The sequence below is a fragment of the Microcebus murinus genome, chromosome X (assembly GCF_040939455.1).
Source record: "Microcebus murinus isolate Inina chromosome X, M.murinus_Inina_mat1.0, whole genome shotgun sequence".
Taxonomy (NCBI): Eukaryota; Metazoa; Chordata; class Mammalia; order Primates; family Cheirogaleidae; genus Microcebus; species Microcebus murinus.
This window is the reverse complement of record NC_134136.1, coordinates 65,405,931-65,415,019: the sequence shown is the minus strand read 5'-3', so window position 1 is coordinate 65,415,019 and position 9,089 is coordinate 65,405,931.

Here is a 9,089-nt window from a genome sequence, read left to right as displayed (position 1 = left end):
ATGATCCACATACGAAATTCCTCTTCTGTCATAATGGTTGCCTGATTTTGGTTGGTGTCCGTTTCTAGGGGGCTGGTGCTCCTCTTTGGGGGTGTGTTTTCCGTTTGGTTCTTCATATTTCCTGAGTTCTTTGGCTTATTTCTTCCCATGTCGATCAGTTGTTGTTTCTTTCCTTAGGTTATTGTTTGGGTATTCACACACCTTGTTTATTTTCTGAGGCGTTAGGTGGTGTCTGTGGGTGAAATTGGACCACTCCCTGTATATTGAGTCTGTGGGTGCCGTGGAAAGGCTGTGCAAGATGCCATCCCTGTCAGTAGGTGGCGTTTGCTTTGAGGAACAGGCTATACTGTTGATTTTGTGTCCTGTTAACAGCTCTCGTTCTGGGCAGAGCTGGGTTGGGTAAGCCTGCCCTCAGGCCGTTAGCAGGGGTCAAAGTTCTGTTCTCTGCTTCCAGGGAAAGCTGTCAGGGCGGGGCTGGAATGGTCCTGCTCAGCCAGAAAGTCTGTGTGTGGGGGTGGGGCTGTCTGAGACCCGCAGTCTGGAGCGGGACTCGCTTCTTTCCACCCTCCCCAACTCCACAGCTACTCCTGGCCCTTTGCCAGCAGGCCAGACCACAAGCCACCAGCCCTCCCCGGACTGTGATGCCGGCGGGGATGTTCCCTGCACAGGAACGCCACCTGGGTTGGGCGCACGGCCTCCTCCTGGGAGGAGGGTTGCCCTCTAGGACGCCGATCCGCCCCTGGCGGCACACACACCTCAGTAGGCTGTTCAAGTATAACCCTTCTGTGCCCTGGGCAACGCTAGCCCTCGGTGCAGGGGATCTGGTCTGCAGGTCCGACCTCTGGGTCCCAGAGTTCAAACTGTGTCCCCACTAGGGAGAGGATTTCCGGTCCCAATTCACCCACAGGGAGCCCAAGCTGGGTCTATGTCTCTCAGTCTCTGAATCGGCACCGTTGTCCTGGGAACACGGTGCCAGCAGCACCTGGGAGGGCGGGTGGGTAGGGAGCTCACAGTCTGAGTTCCCCTGAGTCAGGTGTAGGGTCCCAAATGGGAAGGTCCCATTCCCTGGAGGTGCCTCTTCCTGGTGGCTGTATTGTCTCTCTGGGCAGCCGTGGGTAGCGTCGGCGGAGGGGAGGAGGAGGCAATATGGTGCCTGCCACGAGGCTCGGGTCTGTGCACATGGAGGTGCCCGGAGGAAGTTGGGAACCTTGTGCCACGTCTGCTACAGTCTCACCGTTGGCAGGCGGCGGTGGTCTCTGGGCTGGTGTCCGCAGGTCTCTCCACCTGCTGGGGAGCCCACCAGCAGTCCCGAATGCAGGGGAGGGGAAACAGCAAATCCACCTACCCTTGCCGCTGGTCTCCGGGCTGCTCCGGTGGTCTCAGCCTCCAGTTCTCCTCCGCAGCCTCCTCCCGTGGAGTCTCCGGGGTCTCAGGTACCCCTCCTTCCACCCCTTGTCCGCTGTATGCTCGTCTTCTTGCTTGTTTCCTCTAATTTCTGCTTGAATCTGTCTTTTTTTTTTTTTGAGAAAGAGTCTCACTTTGTTGCCCAGGCTAGAGTGAGTGCCGTGGCGTCAGCCTGGCTCACAGCAACCTCAATCTCCGGGGCTCAGCGATCCTAATGCCTCAGCCTCCTGAGTAGCTGGGACTACAGGCATGTGCCACCATGCCCGGCTAATTTTTTGTATATATATTTTTTAGTTGGTCAATTAATTTATTTCTATTTTTGGTAGAGACGGGGTCTCGCTCAGGCTGGTTTTGAACTCCTGACTTTGAGCAATCCGCCCGCCTCGGCCTCACAAAGTGCTAGGATTACAGGCGTGAGCCACCGCGCCCGGCCAGAATCTGTCTTTTTTGCAGAGACACTCTGTCTAGCGTTGTTATTCGTCCGCCATCTTGCTCCGCCCCCCCCCCTAGGTAAACTTCTTGATCCCTACCTCCTACCATTTCCTTCCTCTTTTACCTATATACCTGTCCTTAGCCACCTGTATTATGGCCTTCTGATCTAAAAAACTTCTAGAAACAATTCTCAATGAGATCCCTAATGTTCTTATGTTCCAAATTCGATGCTATTTTTTCTCAGTTCCATCCTCCCCAATGTCTGAATAATCGAATGCTGTTGATCCTCTACTCTTTCTTGAAACACCTTTTTCCCTTACATCATGATTTCTTCTATTTTTTTGAATATTACTTCCGAGAATATACAAGTATTGAGTAAAAGAAAGAGGTTTTAATGAGGAAATATGCAAAGTATAAACATGTGAAGAAAGTGCATATCGAAAACAGAATACCAAAACTGGAGTAGAAGAAAGATCTTTATTTTTAATAAAATTTTAATAGTAGGTTTGGAAGTGAGCCTTGTGCTTGACTGAACCTAGAAATATATGGACACATCATTCATAGACACCATCAATTTCTTTCTGTGTTTTACCCCTGATAAATCATAAATGACTCCTTACCCTTTCTTTTTCTGTCACTCAACCGGGCAGGTGGAAAGACTTGAAGTCACTGGCATGAGACATGAACAATCTCTCAGAGGAGAGCAGGTTCCCTCGGAAATTCTTAAGTTAATCTGATAAGAAGTTTGTGTCATTTGGCAGGTTTTCCATTCTCTTAAAGAGCTTATTTTTGTCTATTTTCTTAGAGGATATGCTAAAGAAAAGAGTTATCAAGTGCTAATTTTCTCATAACCAAAATAACAAGGGCATGGAAGTAGAGGATTATCCTTGGACAAATAAGACATCTATTCTTCTGATAAAAGGAAGTGAATAGGGGTATGGAAATACATTTATAAGATTAAGAGCAGGAAGTTGACAGTAGCAAGTCAGAAAGCCTTTATTTTCTCAGGGAATGAAAATGTAAGGTTATATATTAAGAGGACTGAAGTGGTCAGGGGGCTTTCTGGTTTAGCATGGTAGGCTGGGTATCTGGGAAGCCCATGAAAATGACAGCAAAACATTAAACAGATATGAATGTGCAACAATAAGAAGGATATCAAAGGGAGCATCACTGGATGAGAAATCAATACATTTCTGGAAAATAGTGTATTAAAAAGTGGTAGCTCTTGGTTTAGGACAGGGGAAAATACAGCTTAGAATTTGTGCAGAGGCAGCTGAAGCTTAGCAGGGAACTTATCTGTCAATACTATAGAAAGGTTCTGAACAGGGAGATGCCAGGGGACCACTGCCTCTCAGAAGCTCTCTTCTCACTTACCAAAGGCAAACCCAGCCAGGTGATAAGCTACACATTTCATACCCCTAGAGTTTCCAGTCAGCTCTCCTATTGCTTAATTTTTTAATAGGAATGGAAAACGAAATGTCACTGGCTGTTAAAAAAACATGCAATATGAACAAGAAAGACTAAATACTCATTTGTTTTTTTTAAAAAAAAGACCAGCAAACAGATAACTAAAGATACGAAAGACTTGAAACAGGGTGCTATGGAAAAGGAATGGTCAGACAACAAAAAAGCACTCTAAAAAATAAAATGATGAATATAAAACCAAAAAAAGATCATCAAAATATTGCATTTAATAAAAAGATTAGAAGATGAAGTTGATACAATTTTTCAGAAAGCTGAATGCAAAAGAACAAAGATGGTAATTGCAATGTTATTTAATACAGTGTTTGCTCTGTCAGGCACTTCTCCAAATGTTTCACATACATCAACTGACATAATCCTCTTAGTAACTTTAAAACATACTACTAGTACCAAATTTTATAGATGATAAAACTGAAACGTGGAAAGGCTTCAGGTCACATAGCTATAAAATGATGGAGCCATAATTTAATCCAGTCTGGCTCTGTATTAGTCTTCTATTGCTGCCATAACAAATTACCACAGATTTAGTGGCTTAAAACAACACTGACATATTGTTTCAGTTCTGTAGGTCAAAAGTCCAGGAGGACTTAACTGGGTCCACTGCTTAGGGTCTCACATGGTTGAAATCAAATTGTTGGGCAGTTGGGCTATGATTGGGAAGCTCTAGGAATAACCTGCTTCCAAACCCATTCAGATTATTAGCAGCATTTAGTTCCTTGAGAATGTAGAACTGAAAATTTCCTTGTTAGCTGTCAGCCTGTGATCATTCTTACCTCCTAAAGGTTGACCACATTCCTTGGTCCATGCTCCCCTCCATCATCAAATCCAATAAAGGCATAATGAATCCTACTCATATTTTAAATCTCTCTAACTTCCCCTTCTGTCACATCTCTCTGATTCCTTCTTCTATTTTTAAAGGTTCGTACGATTTCATTGGCCCCACCAGATAATCCAGCATATTTTTTATACCTAAAATTTAGCTGATTAGCAATCCTAGTGACATCTTCAAAGTTCATCTTCCCAAGTAACATAACATAATCATGACTGTGATACCAGAGGGCAAAGGTCATGGAGTACAGAGCACATATTCTGGATTGCTAAACTCTGAGATAAAAAAAAAAATCAGATAAATAAATTGCAGATAAATAAATTGTGGTATATCCATATAGTAGAATATTACTCGGCAACAACAATGAAATACTGATGCATGCAACAACATGAATTAATCTCAAGAAACATTAGGATGAGCAAAAGTAACCATATACAAAGGAGTATATATTGTATCATTCCACTTATATGACATTCTTAGGTTTAAGTAATTTATAGAGACAAAAAGCAGATCAGTTGTTGATTGGAGCTGGAAGCATGGGAAATAACTGCAGAGAAGTATGAAAAAATTTTGCAATGATGAAAATATGCTATAGTTTGTGGTGGTAGTTATACAAGTACATACATTTTTCAAAACTCATTGAAATGTATATTTTAAATGCATATTGTAAACTAAACAATATTTCAACAAAGTTGAATTTTTAAAAACTCACACTAGGAGGTCTAACAATTGACTAAATAGAATTTCAGAGTAAGAGAACAGATAAAATGGAAAAAAAAGAATAGTACCTGAATAAAATAAATAATAATTTTCCAGGGTGGAAGGACATAAGTCTTCAGATGAAAAGAGTCCATTTAGTGCTCAAAAAAGAATGAAAAATAATTCCCTCTCATACACATATTACTGAGAAATTTCAGAATAGGTAGGATAAAGAGAAAATCCTAATGGCTTCCAGAGACACAAAATTGGTCACCTATAAAAACATAAGAATCAGACTTCCCATCAACAACACTGGGAACTAGAATACAATGAAGACACATGTACAAAGTTTTAAGGGAAACTAGAATTTTATCTCACTGACAGTATTAGTCAAACCTCATAGTAAAGACTTTTTCAGGCATGTAAAAGCTCAAAGTGTGCTTTCCTAAATCCCTTTCTTAGGACATTCTCTGCAGATATAATCCATCAGTATAAGAGAATAAATCATAAAAGAGGAAGACATGGGATTCACCCTAGAAGTGTAGTGAAGGAGATTCTTGGCATAACAAATTTGAGTTAGAGTGAGTAAGCAGAAGGCTCTTTAGAGACAATGGAAAACAAATGACCTCTATAGATGAGATCATATAACTGAAAAGTTGGAAGGATTACCAAAGGGACTGAAGCAGTCTAGCTTCTAGGAACTCTCAAAACTCATGGCAGGGCTTCCTTTAAGCCCCATACTGAGGATAAATTGATGGTAAGGGAATCAAAATTGAGCACAAAAGGGACAACAGACAAACAAAAGAGAACATTCTAGATCAAAGTAAGAGAGAGAAGAAAGCCAGGAAATCTCAGAAAGCCAGACACCTATATTTATGAACACTTTATAAACTACAACATAAAATTAATTTCACATAGAAATGAACAACTAAAATTCATCAAAGCCAAATCTTATACAAAATTATTATAAGAAAAACGAAAATAAGAATCATAGCATCCTACAGACAATGGAAGCATGCCAGAAAGGCATGTCCACAAAATAAATCAAAATCATAACTTAGGATTTCAAATGAACTACAATATATTAAAAAATGAAACAGTATATGCAAGAAAAATATGTATCAGAATTTAAAACACTCAGAAAGGTGCCAGAACTCAGGAAAGAATTATAAATAAAAGAATCATGTGATAAACAAAGATTAACTAGAAGGAACAAAGGAGTGAATAAACACAACAGTGATTTTTACAATAGAGAATAAAAAGAAACTTTTAATAAATTAGAAAGAAATGGAGATAAAGTGGGTTTTAGAGAAATGATAACTATTGATTGTAGGTAAAGAATATTGAACATAGAGATAATAAGTGTTTTGGAAGAAAACAGCCAAAGGAATGCAGCATTACTACTACTGTTGAAAAGTACAATTTTAAAAAATTCCTTGAATAAAAAGGATTTTTTCAAACTGCATATTGAAAGTGCACATTGCATACTTGAGAATATTGACCCCAAACCAACAACACTAAGGCATATTCTAGTAAAATTAATGGACTTAAACAAAAAGGACAATCCTTTGGACATCTAGGGGAAAAAATACCATGCTATTTTGAAAGGAAAGAAATAGAATATTATCAGACTTTATGCCAGAAGAAAATGAAATAATATGTTTAAGATATTTAGGGAAAAAATGGGAGCCAAGGAATCTATATGCAGCAAAATTAACTTACAAGTACAAAGGACACAAATTGTTATCAACATGTAACAAATCAGTGGATATTATTCCCATGAGCACCTCCCAAGGAATCTACTAGAGAATGAGTTTTAGATAACTGAAATAACTGGAAAGACATCAACTGGACTGGTGTGTAAACAAAACAACTACCAAATGTTAAAGTTTTTACCAAAAAAAGTAAAAATAAAATTTAAAAATCAATCTATAGCAAAAAACATGGGAAACAAACATGATTACAGAACAAAGCATAAACCTTAACCTTGACAATATAAAAAGTAAAGAAATAAGCTGACAAAGCTGGGAGTGGCAAGGTGATATAAAGGGAAAGTTGGGACTCTTCATCTTCTCAGCCAAACAAAGTAGGAAGCCAAGAGGCTTTTGTTGTTGTTGTTAATGGATCAATAAATAGAATAGTTTAATCATGCTTTTTGAAGTTCCAGGGGTGATCAAGGAAGCCTGCCTACTCACTGTGGAAGTTAAAAGGCTTCCTGGAGGCTCCTTCTGTCTTACCCTTGGTCCAAATGCCCCGGTCTATCCAGGTGACCTAAATACAGACAACTGGACTCTCAATCCCAGCACTTTCAATCTTAAGCAGAGCGATGCAGGACAAAATATACATGATTGCTGAAGATCCATGTAAGCAGCAGCACCCTGACCCCAAATAATTACTACTCTAGTCCTCATCTGCTCCCTACTCTAGGTCTCCAGCTTCCCATTGAATCTGCAAGCCCACTGATAATCCTGCCACTGAAGCCCTTTATTGCTGTTGCTTAAGTTTACCTAGAGGGTTTGTTGGTGTTTGTGGTGCGTGGGTGTGAGGACAAAGAATTCATTTCCAGTGCATTCCAGAGTTCCTCTTGGCCCTCCTCCAGATTACTGAATTTAAGAAAAGATTGAGACTCAGAGAAGGGAGGAAACTTTCCCAAGTCACACAGTAAAATAGCAATTAGTTCATCTATTTTAATAGATGAACCAAGGAAGGTTGAATGGTGGAGAGATGGTGACCAGAAAACATGCTTGGACTTTCTGCATAGAGGGTGGCAAGGGTTAGGCCACTCCTAACATGAAAAGTAATGAGAATCCTCCCCCTCTTTCCTAAATTATTTCCTTTCATCCTATTGAGAGACTTGAACTCTCAAAAGACTGAAGCTTTGGAGTGCTGCCAATCCCTGGCCCAAGCCATTCAGCAAACCTGCTGGAACACACTGAAGACAAGAGGATGCTAATTATCAGAGATTTGTTTTCACATGGAACAAGAAACTGTCTCGTTATCAGAGGATTTGCATCAGTTAAATTATACAGATTATCAATGATGACAGAATGTGCTTGTTTTGATTGCGTTGTATTCATACTGCATGGATGCCTTACTTCCTAATTGGCAGCAAAATGGAGACCAGAATGAAGCAGTAAATACCCGAAGGAAGGTCAGGAGGAATTCTGGAATTCCATGGTTACATGAAGAGAATAGAGAAGTAGAAAGGAAGTCCAGGTTGAAACAGGGGTGTAAGCTCTGAGAAGGAGTCTGCCCTCAGGCTATCCTTAGGGTGGCACAGGAGACATAAAGGGATGACCATCTACCAGTTGAGTGTCTACCATATGTTAGATCCCTTATATATGTGATCTTATTTGATTCTCATTACAGTCCTATAGGGAGGGGAAGAAGGATTATCATTCCCAGTATCAAAATGAGGAAATTGAGGCTCAGAGAGATGAAGTGACTTCACAGTGTCAATAGCAGGTCAATGGTATGCCCAACTCCAAAGCCAATGCCATTTCTGATTTGCTATTTCCGAATATAGTAGATGCTTAATACAAGGGGGGGAATTCCTTTGGAAGAGGAATACCAATATGAACTTTAAACCCCAAGGATGATTTTCATCCAAGTCCCTAACCTTCAGAGAAAAGGAAATCCTGAGTGAGGCTGTATTTTTCATACTCATTTTAATCTAAAATGTTTGACAGGTATGAGATGCTGTGGAGGATAAAAAGCCCTAGGGGGCCCTCTGAAAAATGTGGTCATATTATCTACTTAGTCGAAGTGTCTCTGAATACCAAAATTGCATTTCACTGAATTGTATAAGGGAGAGAAGGCAAGTGCATCCTTCCAAATTGTGCCCAGGTGTTTAATATTCAGAAAAGATTGATTGTTCTTGAGTTGGGCTAGGGAAGACGGATGGCTATCACTGTACCTTCTGGCTGCCTTGCTTCCTGGCTGAGGAGATTGCATGTCTGAATATAGTGTCTGTCTATTTTATTTCTTTCCCCAAAGCATTAGCTTTGTATAGCTGAAAATATAATAATCTCTGCCCATCCACAAGATTATGTTCCTGAAAGAGGAAGTAAATTTAGAATCTAAAAGGGAGACACATCACCTAGTTGCAAAACAGCCCAACTCAAGGACTCCAAGACTCTCCCCATTCTGGTGATTGATTTTGAGGGCACATGTAATGGCCCAGTAGACTGCGAGCCTCATTAGGGCTGGAAGCCTATAGTACATGGATTTACTCACCAGTTTA